The sequence below is a fragment of the Dermacentor silvarum genome, chromosome 7 (genome assembly GCF_013339745.2).
Source record: "Dermacentor silvarum isolate Dsil-2018 chromosome 7, BIME_Dsil_1.4, whole genome shotgun sequence".
NCBI lineage: Eukaryota > Metazoa > Arthropoda > Arachnida > Ixodida > Ixodidae > Dermacentor > Dermacentor silvarum.
Window position 1 is genome coordinate 56,578,622 of NC_051160.1, and position 20,908 is coordinate 56,599,529.

The window sequence follows — 20,908 nt, forward strand, 5'->3', positions numbered from 1 at the left end:
GTCAAAAGCATGGTGACACCAATGAGCATCGTTCACCGGCTTATGCCAACCTCGAAGTGATGCCTGGTCTGATCTGTGATTGAACGCTGTTCACGGGCCACTTCAGGGGCGCCTTCCCGGACCTTTTTGGCAGGAAGTGGTGTGTGTGTGTGCGCTTGATGCTACATATTAGGCACTCCTCTGCCTTCGCTTCCGTGTTCTGACAAGCACTTTATAAAAAACTGTGAATTCGTGGGCCACTCGCAACAAACTGTATTTGACAGTGTGTGCCGAAAATACACGTGAGGTTTCTGCTCTGCTGCGCACTTCTGAAATGCTCAGGTAAGAACACCCTTATGCGCTTTTATAAAAAGGGAGAGGCTGCACTTTTAAAGTATCCTTCAGTCGTGGAGAAACTTGTGTTCAGTTTTCTGTACGTTTCAAACTGTAAGAAGGTTGCAACGTCTGTCATTCCCAACCTAAAGAAGAAGTTTTGATTATTACAGGCAGCAGAACGTTTTTCTTCTTTCTTTTTTTTGTTTCTCAGGAAATTCCCGCTAGGTTCAGGGCTCTCACTTTGTTTGCACATGGGATGCTATGTTTAGAAAAATAGCTGTATGTTTGAGTACAATCTATGTGTCACCACCTATTATGCGCACGTAACTGATCGATTGTTAAGCTGCGGTTCCCCTCGTTCACCTGTGCTCGGTTCCAGAGGCTGTTAGAGGGCGTTACCTTGCTGATGCACCTTTATATGCACACTATACGTATATAGATTACATCATCGCTGCAACGTAACACCGCTCGTGCTTTGCAGCGGCTATCGTGCTTCATGTCTGCGTATCCATGCAATGATGTGTGATTTCTTTTCGATGAATAGAACACGAATAGAACAGCGTACCATCTTGTTTCATAGCAAGCCTCAATCTATTCTAGTCTTCCATGGTTCACAGTTAATACGTTCTGTCCACAGAGATCGCAGTGTACACCAGTCTACCTATGTGTGTGAAAACATGTAGCATAGTGAGCCAATAATAGTTTTTTTCTTCACGTGATATCATTCGAATATCGTCATCATCATCACCATCTTCTTCTTCTTCATCATCATCATCATAAACAACCTCTTTTTATGTACAGTGCAGAACAAGGGCCTCTTCCAGGGATCTCCAAGTACCCCTGTCTTGCGCTAGCTTATTCCAACTTACGTCTGCAAATTTCCCCAATTTCATCATCCCATATAACTTTCAACCGTCCTCGACTGCGCTTCCCTTCTCTTGTTATCCCCTCTGTAACTCTAATGGTCCACCGGTTATCTATCCTACGCAATACATGGCCTGCTCAACTGCATTTTTTATCTTAATGTCAAATAGAATATCAGCTATTTCCGTTTGCTTTTTGATTCACATCGCTCTGTTGATGTCTCTTAACGTTACGCGTAACACTTTTCATTCCATCGCTCTTTGCGCGGTCTTTACCTTTTTCTCGAGCTTGTTTGTTAAACTCCAAGTTTCTGCCCCACATGTTAGCACCGATAGAATGCAATGATTGTACACTTTCCTTTTCAACGACAGTGGTAAGATTCCAGTCAGGATGTGGTAAAGCCTGCCGTATGTACCCCAACCCATTTTTTGTTCTTCTGTAAATTTATTTCTCATGATCAGGGTCTCGTGTGAGCAATTGACCTAGATAAACGTAATCCTGCACAGACTCTAGAGACTGACTGGCGATCATGAATTCTTGTTCCCTTGCCAGGGTGTGAGTGAAACAACTTTATTGAGACCAGCGGATTGAGGCCTGGGCCTAGGCTGCGCCAGGGGCAGTGTCTTCAGCCTAATAATCTTCAACCCTACTTTTACGCTTTCTCGGTTAAGGTCTTCAAGAATTTGTCAAATCATTCATTCATTCGAATATATTCTGGTTGTATTCGGAGACAATGCCCATATTGCTTTCTGTACTAGCCTGGCAGATTAGCTGTTTTAAAATTACGACACCAGTACCGCTAAGGCAAAATGCCGAACCGCGTTTTTCTACGCTTTACACGAAATGGAACCCATTCGTAATCTCAGCTTGAAATAATCACCACTATGAAATGAAATAAACGAGCATTTTTGTCCTACCTTAGCGCGGTTTTAGGCCATATACCTGCATTTATGTCGTCACTTGTCTTCTACGTATCCATGAAACCGAGATAGCTTTACCAGCGCAACTAATAAACACTTTTTACGTGCCAGCCACTGCCATGAATTCGCAGGACGAAAGTATAAGTAAATGCTCACCGATAATTTATAGCCCTGATTCACGATCGTGTTCACGTCCGCTTAGCTTCCTGGCACTCCCTAGCACTTAATTCGCACTGAACTCTCATTCGCTGGCATTCAACCACGTTACGCCTAGCGTATATATTCTGGTACTCACCAGTACTTCACTCGCGTTTACTTAGGTCCATTCACTTTCACCGGTGGTAACTCCCACTCCTATAATATACTCACATCCCACTCATACCCTTCTTCGCTCGCTTCCGCACCGGTGCCATTTGTGAATTGAATACGAGTGCACTGACGTGTGTGTATGCTGATTTATGGTCGTCATATGCAAACCTTACCTTATGAGTTGGATATTTCTTAATTAAACCATGTTTGTTCGGGTATTATGTTGATCACTTGCTAGTCATCACTACTTCAGACAGGCGCTCAGATGAAATTTATGTCAAGATGTCCCTACTTCATTTCGTGCCCCTGTTGATCCTTTTTGACTGCTTGCGTGTCTGCACTCGATTTATAATCTCTCTGTATTTAGTTTATGCAATGATAAACATGGAAACGTAATGTACAGTGTAATAATGTTAGATAACACAAAGAGTTCTTGGCGCAGTTGATGGTGAAGGAGTTGATGCATTTCTGCCCGGTAGCGCACGATTATAGGTGCAAGCACAGAAGGACAGACATGGACCAAGTGCTAAAACACGTTCGTCTTAAGCATGCTGCTTCAAATTATATGAACATTGTGCTTCTGTGGTTTCCATTGCACTGTGGCTTCGTCTAGGCGACGTTCAGGCTGATCACGCTGTTTTCATGTGTGGTATACTATGTTGTGGTGTCCGCAGACAGACCGACTAGACGCGAAGTCAGCTCATCCCAAGCCGATAAAAAATCTTATTCCAATGCGTCACACGCATATATGATGATGATGATGATGATTTATTTGCATCCCCTTTGAAACGTGGCGGCGACAAATAGTCACCTAGCCTGCTTGATTTAATCAGGTATACTATACATGTTCTTTATTTAGCAATTTTGTATACCTCTCATTATTCTTTTTCTTTTTTTTTTTTTTTTGCAGTTTGCAGTTTCTAGTAGCGCCACCTCTTGGAGATTGTCGAGGTTAGATTATGGAGGGCATCTAGTGTTTGCATGAGTGTACGACACTACATATGTCGTTGCGGGTGAAGATCAGAGGGTCAAGACACATTCATCATCATCGTCATCGTGAGTAACTCCGCTGCAAGTTAAGTTCCGTGGATGCAAGGAGATAACGAGAACGACGAAGTGGCAGAAACGAGATTATGGCGACGAGTACTCTGTTAAAGTGTACTGTTTAAGTCAGTGCGGTGTCTCCGTGACAATATGCATGCGCCATTGTCATGCTAGACTTTGAAAGCTTCTGTAATACGTGCTGCATACTATACCATAGCCGTCATTTAAAAAAAAAATGCCTGCCTACCAAGGCATAACGAATTATCATAATGTCACTGCAAATACAGTGAATGACACAGTAAACACGTTACAGTTATAGTCAGGAAGCACTATTACAGGTAGCAGACATGTTCTGCTCCTGCGACGAAAACAAGCGCGTGATCAGGTTATAAATAGAGCAGCAAGTATCTTTGTCCGTAGCCTCTTAACGGTATAGGGAGCCAGCGCTGGCCAGGAAGCGCTACAACCAGCTACGGCTGTATACGGCAGCTACAGCTACGTCCGGTACAGGAAGGCGACGGAAAAAGCTCGACATAATGAACGATTACTGACGCACGCCTGTATCAACGTTTGCCTTATCCCGAAGCGTCCATGTCCTTGCGCTTTACGAGGACAGCACGCCTTCCAGCGTTTTATATAGCACGCCGGTGCTCAGTAAGCTAGGCCAGAAAGTAAAAACGTGTGCCGCGAAATCACGAGACCATATCACGTGCTGCTAAAGACTGCCTCCACTCGCTATAGCCTGCGTGTTTACGGCGTGGCTGTCAGCACGCGAAATTTCAGTGATATAGTTGCCATAACAGAGAGAAGGTATTTGACAAACCTATACTCCCGTAGTTGTGCTTCGCCAATACTAAACTTCTCCAGTGCACCCACGAGTGGCTTCTTTGTCAGCAGCGCAGCTGCGATAGCATCGCCCGGTGATATATGGGCTTTATTTCACGCTTGCGCCAGTCCTTTGGCGTCTGATTGTTTTGGAAGAAACGAACGAATATTTCATCCCATCGCCACGCCTCGAAGTTTCAACGCCGGCGTTGCTCGTCCTTCCAGGCTGCTTCGGTGCTGTGCTGAAGGTACAAAGGTTAATGAGGTCGGCGGCGGCCACTAAGCTTTGTGCGTCAATTTCCATTATCTGGCCACCATCGACTTCCGCGCTACGTCATTGGGGAACAGTGCTTGCACGCTTCAATGGACTATCTATCACTTTCCTCGGACGCCGCGTCTGCTGCAATGATTAAAACTTATAGTGCTTCACGCCTCCCAGTGATTATTATCGGGTTGACGAAACGATTTCAGGTCATGGGCTCACTTGCGTGAAGCACTCGGATTCCATAATTATCGCCCCATCGTATACGCTATTCCCGAAGCGAAGAGCAACCCTAATGTTAGGTAGCATTCACTGTGAGCAAGAGCGTGCGCATAACTCCCCCGTATAATTCTCACAGCAAGCGTAACTTCATATCAGAAGTCTCCTGACAACGGTCCCCGCAGAAATGTTATAGTGTCGTTTGCTATGCTCGTGGACAACGTTTTGTGGCAATGGATGGAAAGCAACAGGAGTGGAGCTTCTTGGCGTGTTTCACGGCGCGAAGTATTCGGGCTGCTTTTGACAGCGCTTTCAATTTCTTGGATCAGATACCAAGGGAGGGGGGGGGTCAGCATAGCTTCCACGTGCGACGGTCTGGCATTTGCACAAACTTGGAAGAGCAGAGCGGAAAATTAAGTCAAATTTAACACTTAGTGGTGTATTTCGTCTCATTTTGCTGTTGTATAGAAGATGTTCATGCTTTATGTTCCCCGGCTTAAACTAACGCGGATGAGAATATGGGAGTTTTTTTTCAGTAGTGCTCTTACTTGTGCGTGTTTGTTGCAGAAAGTCATTGCCGCAGAAGGTTGTCCACGATCAAAGAAGTTGTAAACAGCCACTCGGAAAAACATTCTACCATAAAAATGTTTCGTAAAGAGAGAAAGAAAAGATAAATGAAAAACAGTGAAGTTAACCAGGACTGACCCCGGTTGGCTACTCTGCACTGGGGGAAGTCGAAAAAAGGCGAGGGAAGGTTAACAGTTCTCTGCTCTAGAAACGGTCACTCAGTCCGGATCACGGGTGGTCACTCAGTCCGGTAGCGTTCAGAAATCGCACCAGTGCCTTTGTGGCCCTTTGTAGCTGCGATATGCGAGGCCGTGGTCCCAATATCTTGTTCGAGGCAGACAAAGAAACCAGCATTGTTTCTGTACCTTTATCGAGAACAGACGCAACCCAACAGCTAAGCAAGCTAGGGCACCGTCCGTATGACATTGGAGCATTGGAACACTCCTGAATTCACTAACCATTGGCTATATTCTCTCGACCAATCTATGCAGTTTCGGCTGTTACTTGGGCTTCCCAGAAGTGATAAAACAATGCTGTGTAGGTCGCTTAAGCCTGTGCATTGCATTCAGGAAATGCATATTCATTTTTTATTGGAATGGCCGATAGCGCCGAGTGCAATGCCTCCGGTGTCGAGGAGACTATAGAACACTCCAACCGGGGGGCGGGAACTAGTATTTCTAGAATACTCCATCCGGAACTAGAACACTCCATCCAGGGGGCGGGAACTAGTCAAGCTGTCTGTTTCAGCTTTTTTTCTCTTAGCTCCCCCATCACGTTGACGGAAAAATGAAGATTATTATTATTATTACTACTCCCTGTGCTACTACAATCCTTTGAAAATGAATGGCATGATCGCTGCACAGCTCTAGATCAGTTGGGCAGAAAACCATTCAGCTTTCCCAGCAGCTTCGTCGGCGAGGTCGTTGCCGGATATACCGTAGTGACTTGGCAGCCACTGAAACCCTACGTTATGTCCCTACGCGATCACATGATTGAGCGGTTCTCGTATCTCCGACTCAAGTTGTTCACAGGACCCGCGACGAAGAGTTGGCAAAAGACATTGTAGGGCCGCCTTTGAGTCGCACAGTATTGCTTTCCGATTGGCCTGCTGGTGGATAGCATAATAAACGGCGCCTCGGGGGCAACAAGCTCCGCACCGGTGGATGTGTTGTAACGTGAGAAATCTTGGACCTGAGGCTTATTGATCGTGATGGGATAACCACTGTGCCGGTGGAGCTGGTTTGAGTGGAAGGGCTGCCCATCCGTATACGTGTGGACTCGGTTTAGGTGGAAAGTATGCAAACAATCCAGATTGCTTGCTTAAAGACCCAGGTAGGCAGGTCAGTTTCTTTTATATTCCTGGGACGGAACGGCGCCCTTTAGGGTGTCGTAAACACCACAACCCTGACGGTGAACGTGCCGAGGGTGTGAAGCCCGTCGGCACGGAGGCATGATGAGTATTGACTGCGTTGGAGAATGGCACCTGTAGTCGTCTCTCTGGCAGGCAAGCAAGATAGTCCGATTGCATCCGTTAAATGCGGCGAATATGCGCCCTCAGCGCGTATGTGGTAAAGTAAGTCGTGATCGGATGGTCTCCAGCCATTATAACTGTTTCTGCTGTTCAGGCGCTCCACGGAAGGTGCAGGCATACGTGTAGCGCCCTGTGCTTGCATGCTCTCAAACGGTTGAAAATTTCACTGGCAAGTTTTTAAACGCACGGGAGAGTTATAATGTAGAAATCCGATAAAAAGTGCTGGGCCCAGCTGTAGCATGGAGCCCACGGATAATCCCCACGTTTTGCCGGTGATGAACTTGAAGATGCGGACAAGGTTTTATCCCTATAGTCCCGATATAAAAGAGAATGAAATGTCGCGATGCCATGATGCGATTAAACGAGCGGTGCCCTAGCGGCGGTGGCCTAGCGGTAGAGCATCCGCCTCGTATGCGGAAGGTACCGAGTTCAAATCCCGGTACCGCCGTGAACCCACCGGCTTTTTCTAATGGGTAGAGATGTTCCCTGGCATGGTATTCGGCCCCTCGTAGGGGTTCACAGCTCGAAAGATGGCCCAATAGAGATTTCAGGACTTGTCTCTGGGCGCCTCTTGTCCAACCACAGATGGCCTTGTTGAAGAGCATCCGCCGCGGCTGTGGGAGGCAAGTGTTTCCACCGGGCACCTACCGGTAAACTAGGTACGAGCGCGCTCCCGGCCTGGTGCTCGGCCATTCATCATCATCATCAGTCGATATTTTATGTCCACTGCAGGACGAAGGGCCTCTCCCTGCGATCTCCAATTACCCCTGTCTTGCGCTAGCGTATTCCAACTTGCGCCTGCAAATTTCCGAACTTCATCATCCCATCTGGTTTTCTGCTGACCTCGACTGCGCTTCCCTTCTCTTGGTATCCATTCTGTAACCCTAATGGTCCACCGGTTATCCATCCTACGCATTACATGGCCTGCCCAGCTCCATTTCTTGCGCTTAATGTCAACTAGAATACCGGCTATCCCCGTTTGTTCTCTGATCCACACCGCTCTCTTCCTGTCCCTTAACCTTAGTCCTAAGATTTTTCGTTCCATCGCTCTTTGTGCGGTCCTTAACTTGTTCTCGAGCTTCTTTGTTAACCTCCAAGTTTCTGCCCCATATGTTAACACCGGTAGAATGCAATGATTGTACACTTTTCTTTTCAGCGACAGTGGTAAGCTCCCAGTCAGGATTTGGCAATGCCTGCCGTATGCACTCCCACCCAATTTTATTCTTCTGTAAATTTCTTTCTCGTGATCAGGGTCCCCTGTGAGTAATTGACCTAGGTAAACGTACTCCTTTACAGACTCTAGAGGCTGACTGGCGATCCTGAATTCTTGTTCCCTTGCCAGGCTATTGAACATTATCTTTGTCTTCTGCATATTCATCTCCAACCCAATTCTTACACTTTCTCGATTAAGGTCCTAAATCATTTGTTGTAATTCGTCTCCATTGTTGCTGAATAGGACAATGTCATCTGAAAACCGAAGGTTACTGAGATATTCGCCGTTGATCCTCACTCCTAAGCCTTCCCAGTCTAATAGCTTGAATACTTCTTCTAAGCATGCTGTGAATAGCATTGGAGAGATTGTGTCTCATTGCCTGACCCCTTTCTTGATAGGTAACTTTCTACTTTTCTTGTGGAGAATCAAGGTAGCTGTGGAATCCTTGTATTATGCCATTATGGGACCTCAACGCTTGGGAACAGGTGTTTGTCCTCAACCCGAAAGCGTCGACCCACAGCTCAATAGGTGCTTGGGGTGCCACATGGGAAATGGCCACCATGGGAGCGGCCCAAACATCACTTGTTTTCTGTGCTCACGAGTGTTTTGACGGGAATTCAGGGTGTGGGCTCCTTTCCCAAGTGTATCACCCCTGAAAGAAGCCGAGCGCCAGGCCGGGGCACTGCGCTTGTGCGCATTTGAACCAGTGGGTGCCCGGCGGCGGTTGGAATCGAGCCCACAACCTCCCGCAGCGGAGGCGCGGGGTTTGTTGTGCGTCAAGTGATGAGACTGCGGGAAGATAGCTCACAAATGGGCCAGCTATACCAAAATAAAATATTAAACTGTCATTTCGGTAGTGAGGCTCTCTCCTTTTGCCTCGAGTATAGCACGCTCAAGCGAAATTCATCTCCGGCCTTCCATAACAAATTGAAAGCAAGATGTTTTTTTTTTTTTATTCTTTGGTCGTCGTTCTGTTCTGGTTGCGCGCTCTGCGTTTCACTGAAATCGCGTAGTTGTTCGCACAGCCGCATGCTGGCTATTTGTGAGCTGCAGATGTCAAGCGTGGGACACGCAAATGTCATGCATGTGATGTCAACTTCGCTAGCGTTATAAATGGATCCTTCGGAGGAATTTTAGCAGTTCTCACGTGGTACCTCAGTGTAGTAATTTGCGGACAGACTCACCAAAGCGTAGTCTACGTGCCTAATGTTCTTGCTTGTCTGTCTGCAATGGTCAAACTGGGCGAGGAGCCCTTTAAGCAAAGTTCAACACCCCGCGGAAAGTTTTGTACTGGCGCATTCTGGCTCTTGCTTCCTTGAGTATTTTTTCGCACATAAATGTACAACATTGCTTAATAAGTTTCCCTTGAGAGTAGCCGCGTCCATTTGGTTCATAATAAACTCATCCCTGTGTCTTCTGGACCAATTCAGATCTCATGTTGGTGACTATACAAATAAACTCCCTTAAGACATTCAGCAGACTCACTACAAAGCACGCATTTCCATGCTCATAATCGAAATTAGCGAGCAGAAGAAGGAAAATTTGTTTATCCGAGCGATGTTTACGTGTCTAGATAGATTTGACTTTCAACACCAGTTTGAAACCTCAAGAACGTCAGCAAACAACGGATAGAAGCGTGCATGCACGTAGAGTGCTTCTCTCCGACGTGGTTTGCGGCTGTTCGAAAACAGCATCAATGCTACACGATACCTCCAGGTGAGCATTGAAAAAATGTGGTGGAAGAGAACAAATTACGGACACTATGCATTACGGTTCTGCGAATTTCGGAACAAGACCACTGAGGTTATAGAAAGGGCCGACTGATGTCACTGAAACATAGCATGCACAGCTTCCCTAATCTTTAAAGTTAAGAACAATGTCCTGTTACAGTCCCTTTCTACAATGTGCACACTTGGACACGAAGGCTTTCCAAATGCAGAAGCTGGAAATTAGTTTTAAAAACTTCGCTGCCTGTTCATAGAGGTTACAGCTGAGGGGTACACTGCGCGTTTAACCCACATGGTGCAATCCTTCCGCCTATAGGCTGGATGCTTAGGTAGTTTTTTCTTTTTGTTGAGCTTGTCAGCTTTGCTATCTTCGGCTTTTCTATCTGTTTCTGTGTTCCGTTGACTTTGTGGCAATGTGTACATAATCAGACTCGGACGTTCCCTCTTGCCTATTCGTGCTAATATCGCTGTTCTCTGTACCTTGCGCAGCCGAAAGTAGTGCGAACAAGATCGTTGTGCAAGTGCTGTTCGTGGTGAATTCCACACAAGCCTCATGGCATTTCACCAACGCTTGCTGTTTTAATGGTGTGTGACCTTTACTGCTTGGTGTGAGTCATTCGGAATGCCATCGTAGCTCTGCATTTTCGATCCACTTCTTTCCCTCTCTATTAATTAACGCGAGAAAAGCTCGGTTATATATGCCTGGCCTCTGCAGCAGTACATAAATAGCGCTTTACACGATATGAAATTTTCAGGTTGTCAAGTGTTAATATTATTTATTTTTGCGTTCATTCTGTCACGGTAACATGTATAGTCTACCGTTATCCGTATTCCAGGCTTGCGGTATACGGAATGAGGACAGGGCAATTCCTTGAACGCGGTTGGTCACTGCATCAAATTCCACTGAAACAGAAGAGAGGGCCGCTTCCGAGTTATTGATTGACACCTTGGCGCTGAACCGAGGCCGTTGCGTCAGAGGGCATTACACTGACCGCGGTCGATCAATGATGCGTGCGAGAACTGACCCACGACGAACGGCCCAGTTCGGTCGAAATTGGCAGCAGCCATGCATCGGACGTGCACCCTATATACAGGAAGCGATCGCGGACACCAATTTGCTACATTTTGCTGGCCCGGTCCTCTGGAAGGACTTCGAGAAAAAAAAAGAAAAAGAAATAAGACAGGCCACACTCCCACTGCTTTCATGTTGTTCCAGAGAACCACCCGGTGTGCTGCATTGAGCTGAGTTCTAGGCTGCATTCCTTGTATTTTAGAGAGGAGAGATGTGCTCGTACCTAAGCGTGGCTATGAAAAAAAAAAGAAAATGTTTTAGGAGATCACTGATTGACTCTATTGTCGTTGGAATTCCCGATGACGGAAGTACTGCGAAGTTTGTCAACGTTTTGACCAATCTATTTTCCATAGAGCTAAGGACAATGAATGAGCTCATGAAGCATGTTTGCCTAATGTTGCAAGATGCTCCTTATTCTTTTATTGGGGGCATCTTCATTTTTCACTTACCTGTTTTGTGCATGGACCCTGTAAGACGTGTTCAAGATCCTTCATTTTGGTTCCTTCCTTCTACAGCATACGTACGCGTCTCTCAGTGTAAGCAATTCTGTCAGGAACTTCATTTAACGCGGTCACTGTGACAACCTTACAGAGGAATGAGCAATTTCCTCTATATTTTCCTAGAACAAAAAAAAATGTCGTAAGGCTTGAGGCCAGGGTGATCCATATATACTCTCGAAGGCTTGGAACGGTATAAGTTTCGAAATGCTCCTAACTCTAACCCGCCGCGTGAGCACTGTACTTCTACATTACTAAGAGCTTAAGAAAAGCCATTATGATGCCCAAAATTGCAAGACAGATTCCTGGTTTCTGATGCGCACGCCATACAATTTTGTTATGACAATCCACAACTCCCTGATGATTCCGACTGCCACTTCCTACATGCGAAGCCTCTTGCTAGGCGCAACCTATATTTTTATCTGCATAGCTTGGGAAGCGTCACGCGACGTGCTTCGTGTAGGACATGGGCCAAAACGGGGTTCAGTGGCCTCGCTGACCCAGAGCCGAGACCACAGGAGCGCATCGCAGACTGCGGTCACAAATCGATTCCACGCACCGCTCCGCCTTTCCCTTCTCTGCCTTCGACCAGCCATATTACACGCAAAAGGCCTTCCCTCCTATGTTCCCCCGTCAGCAGTGACGCACGACGACATCGTTTTTGTTGCTGTCTGTTCGCGTAGTCTGACGTTTGTCGAGTCATTGGGGACGCCCCAACGCTGGAACTATAGCTGCGAAAACAACCTTAGCCTCAATGGAGAATGGTTAGATATAGGAAACCACAACCTCGGATAACTGGAAATTACGTTGCAGAATCATGGCGAGATGCGTCTTGTCTTTGAATTATTTCAATCAATCAATCAATCAATCAATCAAAATGAGCTTTATTTATACAATACAAAGAATTCATACAAAAATAGTTGGACCAATAGCCTATGTGGCTAGTACCTGGTCCAATACAGAAATAGCATATAGGTCAACCACGTACATATTTTCTTAGTTAATAATAACATTGCATACATGAACAAGTATTAATTTGTAAAGGAGGTATTATTCCGATTGTCTAGACAAGAAGAAGCGTTTACATGCAAGATCAAAGTTGCTGGGTACTTTACTTCCACAGGCACAGTGTTCCATGTTATAGCGCCAAAAAACTCCAATAATCATTCACCGTAGACATTGCTGCAATAAGGAAGGTTTAGGTTAAAGTTAGTTGCTTGTCTGGTGTTTGCACGTGGGAAGTTAAATATGGTGTTGGGTAAGGGGAAGTTGGTGTTGAGTATTTTATGAACTAAACCAGTGATCTTATAATTTCTTAAAGCCGTAAAAGAAAAGATACGAAGGTGAATAAACAGAATGCTACTAGGGTGATGAACAGAAGAAAATGTTATTATTCTTAGGGCGCGCTTTTGCAACTGCAGTATAGCTGTTAAGTAAGTTTTATATGTTAGGCCCCATATTTCACAACAATAACCCTGGTGGGTATGAAATAAAGAAAAATATATGCAACGAAGCAAAGCACGAGAAAAATATTGCCTGGCACGGGCCAGGGTGTAACAGCTGAAAGCGAGTTTCCTACAGACAAGGTTAATTTGTTCTCTCCAATGCAAGTGACAGTCTAAAGCAACTCCTAAATATTTAACCGTATTAACACGATCCAGAGTTCGGTTCGCTAGAGCCAAATTAATGGTACTGTAATTTAGTATTTTCCTGTTTGAGTGAAATATGATATATTTAGTTTTATCAGTATTTAGGGCTAGTCTATTTTCCGAAAACCATTGGTCTACCTTTAGTAGTTCGCCAGATATAATGTCTAGCAATGATGAGAGCGAGTCGCCTGAGTAACTAGGCGGTGTCGTCAGCATACATTAAAACTTGTGTCAACCTAAGTGCATGCGGTAAATCATTAATGTATAATGAAAACAGAATGGGGCCTCAAACCGAGCCTTGTGGTACATCACATATGACATCAGTGAAATCGGAGTGATGTTTATTCATTACTACTTGTTGCCTTCGTGCTTTAAAATAGCTGTTGATGAATTGAAGCGCGTTTCCAACAATACCATAAGTTTCCAGTTTTTGTAACAGTATGGAGTGACAGACTGTATCGAATGCCTTTCTTATATCAAGAAAAATTGACACAGCAATTTTCTGCTTGTTAAGAGCAGAGTTAACGAACTGCGAAAGTGTTAAAACTGCGGTTGATGTAGATCTACCCGCAACAAAGCCATGCTGCTGTGGGCCGATAATGTTATTGCTTACTAGAAATGCATTTAACTGTAGTACAATGAGTTTTTCAAATACTGTGTTAACTACATTACGCATGCGTCAACGGCTGAAACTATCGCCATTGCTCAAGATTATTCAATCAGAACGCACATCGCCATCGAGGCAATGCGTGCACATGTCAGGCACATTGCCCGGACTCCTTGCCACCACCTCGCCGCGCTCACCGTGGAAAGACCCCGCACGTCATATAGCACAACTGTCAGTGCATATCGTGCCTCGATTACATCGGGGTACGCACCTCCGGCCAGGCTGGTGTCTCCTCCATGGTGTTTGTGCCGCCCTGAAGTCCGACTTAGAATTCCAGGACTTCAGAAGAAGTCACATTTATCACCGTCTGCACTAAAACAATTGAGCTTACTCCTGTTGTACGAGAGATACAGCAGTCACGTGCACGTCTATACGGACGGATCGACTACATCGACCAGTTCTGGCGGTGCTGTGTTTAACCGACGAGAGTACTAACAATCCGATTCAAGACCTCACATGTCACGACGTCCACGGCTGCAGAGCTCACCGCTCTGCGCAATGCACTTCAATTTATAGACGCAGAGAGTCCTGGTACATGGGCCGTGTTTTCGACTCGAGACCGGCTTTACAAAGTATGCAGGCAGTTCTCCGACGTGGAGCTCACGAACGACTAACGTATGAAATTGTCGAACTTCACCACGACGTCAAACAGAAAGGCCACGAAATTATTTTCTAATGGCTACCTGGCCATTGCGGCATCAGTGGAAACGATCTCGCTGACAAAGCTGCCCGAGAGTCACATCAAGAACAACATAGCGTTCCCATTCCTCTTTCCAGGACAGACGCTGGAAGGCAGCTTCGTCACCTGGCACGCAAGTTCTCTTTAACAGGAGTGGAACGCCCCAAATATAAGGCGCACGAGGCTACACGAACTGAACCTTTCGCTCCAACTCCGACCTCCACCCGGGATTCACCGACATGAGGCATCGCTTCTGTACCGGCTGTGGTTGGCAGTGGCTTTCACGAAGGCGTACTGTGCTTTGATTGGAATGACCGAAAGTGCCACGTGCGACTGTCTGCGGCAGCGAAGAGAACACAGAACATTTATTGTGTCACTGCGATCGATTTCAGTCGGAAAGACAAACTTTATCGAACGCATTGCGATGACTTGACGATCGACCATTGTCCGTGCAGGTGCTCCTTGAAGACCGTCCCCATCGCTCGTCAGCCCACAAAGCTGTGAAGGCACTGTTGTCTTACTTGAGGACGACTGGCCTATGTGAACGCCTTTGAATTGCTCAGGCTCTCCGCGTGCATGCGCGAGCTCACCGTGTCCTTCCTCCCCCCCCCCCTCCTCTCTCTATCTCATTTTTCTATTCCCTCTTTCTCATCCACCAGAGTAGGGTAGCCAACCAGACGCATTTCTGGTTAACATCCCTGCCTTCTTTCTCTCCTCCTCCTCCTCCTCCTCCTCCTCCTTGTGTTAACTACACTAAGAATTGAAATTGGTCGATAACTACTCGGATGGTTCGGATCGCCAGTTTTGTACATAGGAATAACCTTTGCAACTTTCAATATATTTGGGTAAGAATTACTTCTTATCGCATGGTCAAACACGTGACGAAGGGGTGTGCATAAGATATCAATATTGTTTTTCAGGATCCTAACCTAATTGCCGTCAAGTCCGGATGCTTTATTAACCGACAATTTGCCAATGATACATTTTATTTCCTCAAGTGTTACTTCACGAAAATAAAAATCATTGCTCATGCTTCTCTGGACAATGGTTGTGGGAATTGCAAGAACAGACTGTCTATATATATCCTCACCAATTTTTGATAAATAATCATTAAATTTATTAGCAATCTGTGGGGACACATTTTCGGGAGTAACATATTGCTTATCCTCTAATTCTACTACATCTCTGACTGTTTTCTATATTTGCCTTCCATCGCCATTTTGTTGTTTAATTAAGTTAGTGTAATAGGCCTTCTTCGATTTTCGATTTAGCATAACTGATATGTTCCGGAAAAATTTAAACTGGCTTTTGTATTTATCTCGTTCGGCTAAGTCTTCAACGAAATCCAATGCCCGTGCGAAACATTCTAGAGGGTGGGGGACTTAAACCCAAAGTCTTGTATTTCATTCTACTTTGCACCCAATATAATATGATCAGTTTCGCTCAACTCTCTCAGAAACTTGGTGGGCCAAGTTGTTTAAACATTTACAGGAAAAATCAGTCAAAAATACGAAGGACAAGAGAAAGGAATTCACGCCATACCGACTGGTGGTGTGAATTCTACAGCATCCCTCACAACGAACTCTTCATAGGCTATGCGTGAATTTATCGAGCAGAGTGGTCCTGTGAGGTTCCAGAACGCTTGTGGCATGTCGGTGGATACCTTTTTTAGAGCTTTTATTCTTTTATCTGTGTTCCCCTGTCGTTGAATTTAAGGGTGCCTTTTACCTGCAGGGCAAAAAAAAAAGGATTTTGCATTGGCGCGACCACTGTTCCAGTGTTATGTCAGACCATTTTTATCAAAATCTGAAAGGCCAATTCAAGGCTTCCTTAAAGACAAGCGTGTGTGCAGAGTTTTGAGGGCAGGGAGGTCTCTTCTGGTTGACCTCCCTGCCTTTCCTCTCCTTGCTCTCTCTCTCTCTTGAGGGTATATTGACAATTTTTAATACTCTTAGATCTTTTGCCCAATGACACCTTTCCCGAGGTTTTACACGATGTTTTGAGTGCTTTCAACTTCATCATGAACTTCCTAGCCACCCATTTATTAGGCTCCAAGAGACTGCAACTAACATTCTATAACAATTGCCATCCATGCTGGATGCATTCACCTACAAGTAAGAAGGCACTTTTTTGCTTTTCGGGTCCGCACACTCAAAGATAGTAAAAAGAGGAATTGCAATGAATGCAGTTCGCAATGCACTGGGAAAAAAAAGCTGTCACCAAGTTATTAAAAGTAGTTTTGACAACCAATTCCAACGTTTGGAAACCGCAGGGTTCCTTAGAGCTCCTTTAAACGTGGTGGCTGAATCGGTGCTTCAGAAGCTAATGAAAGAGTGTGCAAAGCCGCTTGAAGTGAGGGTAGCTGAACGAAGAATTTTTGAAGCTATGCCCTATGCGCACAGGGTGGCTCACAGCATTAAGAAAGTATAGCGGTCAAGCAGGGCATAAACGTTGTGTTTCCGGCTCTCTGCAAGCTCTCGAGCCTGTTCCCGCGTACCTCACGAGACAGGGCAAGGAATGCGGGGTGTACAACGCAGCATGAGAACTCTTTCATGGCGTGTGGAACACGGGTGGTATATAAGTTGGCCTCTCGCATGCGCAAACCTATTGCGTGAACACCACTCCTCCCTGGGTTCTGGTGACGGAGAAAACTTGCCTCGACATTGCCGTGAATGTGGCTGCTACCCGGTGTTTAGCAATGTAAATATTCTTGGCAGAGGCAGGGGCAAATAACAGCGCAAAATTATAGAAGCCTATTTCATCGGTTTCCATGGTTACAACTGCATTAGCGCAACCTCGATGCGCTTGCTCGAAAAAGAATTTGCTTTTTTACATCGGTCGCGGCAAATTTGGTTCTCTTTCCCATTTGTCAGTGCCCTCCGATTACTGCTGGTTGCGCTGCGCATGCTCTGTTAGCCTTGCTGGGAAAAAGCTGTCCGGTCGTTGTGGCGTGAATTCCTTTCTCTTGTCCTTCGTCTTTTGGCTGGTTTTTCGTGTAAATGATGTACCAAGTGACGCGTATTTCGTCTCTCCTGTAATGGATGAACATGCCATTAGGAAACTGGATTCGAAGACTTCCGGCATCCAGGTAGTTACTGTGCAGCGAGGCTTTGCGCTACCTTGGCTAGTGATCTACCTGTGGACGCCGAAGGTATTGTCCTCTCCGCAGTGTGGTCGTTTCACACGTGAAGCCAGGGTCAGAGGTTTACACAAAACGAGCAACTGAAGCAACGCAGGACGCCTGATTGTCACCAAAAGCACGCACCGAAATGGCGACTATAGGGATTCGCCTTCAATCTAGGTTACGTACGTGAGCAGGTTGTGAGATGCTGTGAGTGGTTGAGAGCGGGTGTGAGAGGTTTAACACTCGTCGGTGGATTATTTTCTGTTACAACGTATGTTTGTCTTCCTTACCTTTCATCAAGTATTATTTTAGCGCTTCTCGATTCAAAGAATGGAGTACCAACTCGCCCTACAAACCATCCTTCTGAGCTGGTTGGCTGTTGAATTTAGCATCCCGACATGCATTATTCCTGCTTTCTATAGCCTAGGCCTGCGGTCACTTCCTTTCAGAAGCAAAAAGACAAACAAACAAGCCAGCAAACAAACAAACAAACAAACCAGCAAGCAAGCAAACAAACAAACATAGAAATAGCAGCAACTGCAACAACAACACCACCAGCACCAACAACAGCAGAGTATACAACCATTTGCTAGACGTATTGTATAGTTTGCGTCATGTTGTCAGCTTTACATTGATGATTAAAGCGGGCAGGTCACGTCGGTCACTTCGTCTTGCGAACAAATTTATTCCGCTAGACCAGCAATTTCTTTGATTTGTCTAGCGCTATGATCAGCTTATTTCTCCCCAATTCCCCATGATAGAAGTTGCGACTAAAGTGAAATAAATAGAGATCGTTGACCGGATACTGTAAATGCAAACACTGTAAATGTGTTGTTACGGCCAGACTTTCACGAAGAGTCTGTAGGATTAACTAACTCTTATTTATTTTTCCCGATCTGTTACAATGTAACAGCTATAGATTACATATGCACTCCCATCATGGAAGTTGGAACGCACTTATAGGTTATTATTATTACAATTTTAGTTATTAGCTGCATTGTGAAAGCGCCGATAGCCACTATAAGTATTATCATGACGCCAGTGAGTAATATTTCGTGCCAAATGTCCTATGTTTAGGTGGCGCCTAATGCTACCAGAATGGCCGATGTTAAATAAATACATCGCGTATCCTCCGTTGCGACGGCCTCAGCAAACGGGAAACACAGAAAACTACGTCCAACATTCTCATCGCGTGCCGAATCCGGTGTCACCTAGAATTAGCCGTCCTCGCGAGCGAATAGCCGTTACGTAACTCCAAACGCACGCATAATCGGACTTTTTATCGCTGTTCTTGGGAAACTCGCGAAGTGCCGTCCATTCAGCTTATGTCGCGGCGCTTCCAACTCGCGCCGTGAGTCATGCCCGAGAGGATTACACAACAACATGAGGATCGCAGAAACTTGACCTCACCCGCCCCCTGAGGCTCCGTCCCGGCATTTGGACGAATGTGTACAGCTTGCAAATACGCCCGTATAACTTGCTGATGCTAAACCTACGTGTAACCGAATGGCAGACTTGGGCAATGTGATCACGATGCCTTATCACACGGCTCACGGTGGCCACGTCGTAAAGAAAGCTGAGGGTTGCCTTTTTGTTGTCTTTAATAGTCCAAGAACGCCCTTGACATGGCAGTTTTACCTGGTCGTTAGATTGTGGGGCTGTGATGTGGAAATAACGTTAAGTGGCGTATAAGCTGTCACCGTTATTCTGGCCTTTGGATGTTTCATATAAACCTCAAAGTGAGGAGGAGTGCTACGTATCCCCATTTTACGCTTTCCTCTTTTTGCTCGATTGAGGCGTGTAATGCTGGATGTTTGCGGACACCAAATGGCAGTGTTTCGCCAAAGACTTACTTGTGGTAATAGCCCCCTGTGTTCGTTGCCGATTGCTTCATTTATGTAACGGGTCGAAGCAGAAGCGTAAGAGGAGGCTTTGTCGATTGGAGCCAACTCTCATTCCCCATCAAAATACGCGCGAAGCACGGAAATGCTCCCATTTCGATAGATTTTGCGAGAACCGCGAACTTCTTGGTTTGGCTATTCGTGCAATATCGCTGTCCCCTGTAGGCCGCTCAGCCGAGAGTAGTCCAAAGAAGCGTCGTAGAAGTGTAGTTCATGGTGAACTCCGCCGAGGCTTCGTGACATTCGACCAAGCGTCTTAGGTGTTTTAATGGCACATGACCTCGGCTGCTTCGTATCAATCATGCGTTTTCTTCGTTTCGGAATGTTATCGCAGCGGTTACCTTACATTTAGCAACCAATCCTAAACGAAATAAAGAAGATAGCTGAATGCTAGTTGATTGTAAGAAGCGTTACTTTAATTTACAGTTTGAGCGTTTTTACAAAAATTACAATATAAAAGCAAGGTTGAATATAAGCAAATAAAACATGACGCTTACAATTCCGTAACTCTGCACCCTCTTCCTCTTTCTATTCCCCCTTTCTCTTACCCACTGCTTAGGGTAGCAAACCGGATGCTCGTCTGGTTTACTTCCCTGCCTTGCCTCTGCCTTGCTTTTTCTCTCTCTCTTTCTGCATCAAAAACAGACATCGCAATTGCGTAAACTGCATGCCGAAGTAGCGTCTGAGGCGTACCGTGCAATATATGAGCTTACACCTTATACGCCAAATTGTTGCAATGTCTACGAAAGTTTCGCAGATGTGTACTCACATTAGGTGGTACATTTCAGATCATTTCAGCACGCAATTTACAAAATTATTATATCTCTTTCATTTATTGGTTAGAGCTGGTAAGCTTACGGTTTACAGAACTTGCAGCTCTTAAAGACTCTGTTGGCTACTTCCATCGACAGCAGCATGACCTCCACAACCATGACCTAAAATTCCGTAGGCTATATTTTGTGATCCGAAGGTGGCCCTCAAAGCTCTACAGTCATGTCAACGTCACGGTACTCGTTACAGCTGACACTCAAAATAACGTATTCTCATAATCGCTCTGTTGAAAATGAGCACGCAATCAGATTTCAATGGCGTCGGGGCCATTAAGGCATCATCGGCACCGAAAGTGCTGATGAAGCAGGGCGCTTCACCAATCAACAACTGTCATTGTCAAGGCTTGATGTAACGCAGCTACTTCATCTGCTTGCTCGTCGAAATGCATTAGAGTATGGGATTTAGCAGAATGTGCCAACCGCCATGATGAGCTGTGTTTCGTGCAACTTTTCTGATTGCGATGAGACCATAGAACCTATTCTCGAGTATGACCTTACCCTCCATTCGTCATGTTTTTTTTTTTTTTTTTTGACGACGGCAGACGGGCTTTGCGTGAAGCTTTGGGGCGACTGGACGTTCGCAAAGAAAATATGCTAGGACGAAAGACTTGACTGTGATCAACGCAGAACGCCGCCAGAGCACTGCTGCACATTTCCCCTCGCAGTCTACGAATGCGTCAGCAAACCAAGGGC

At 45.6% G+C, this 20,908-nt stretch overlaps 1 protein-coding gene across 1 annotated transcript in view; it reads left to right on the forward strand.

The window, feature by feature from the left end:
• The first annotated feature begins 239 nt into the window (after window positions 1–239).
• LOC119458878 (ankyrin repeat domain-containing protein 12-like) overlaps window positions 240–20,908 on the forward strand; it is an 86,675-nt gene continuing 66,006 nt past the window's right edge. The window contains exon 1 of the mRNA XM_049670715.1: window positions 240–321. The gene's annotated coding sequence lies outside the window, so the exon portion shown is untranslated. The remainder of the gene's footprint in view (window positions 322–20,908) is intronic.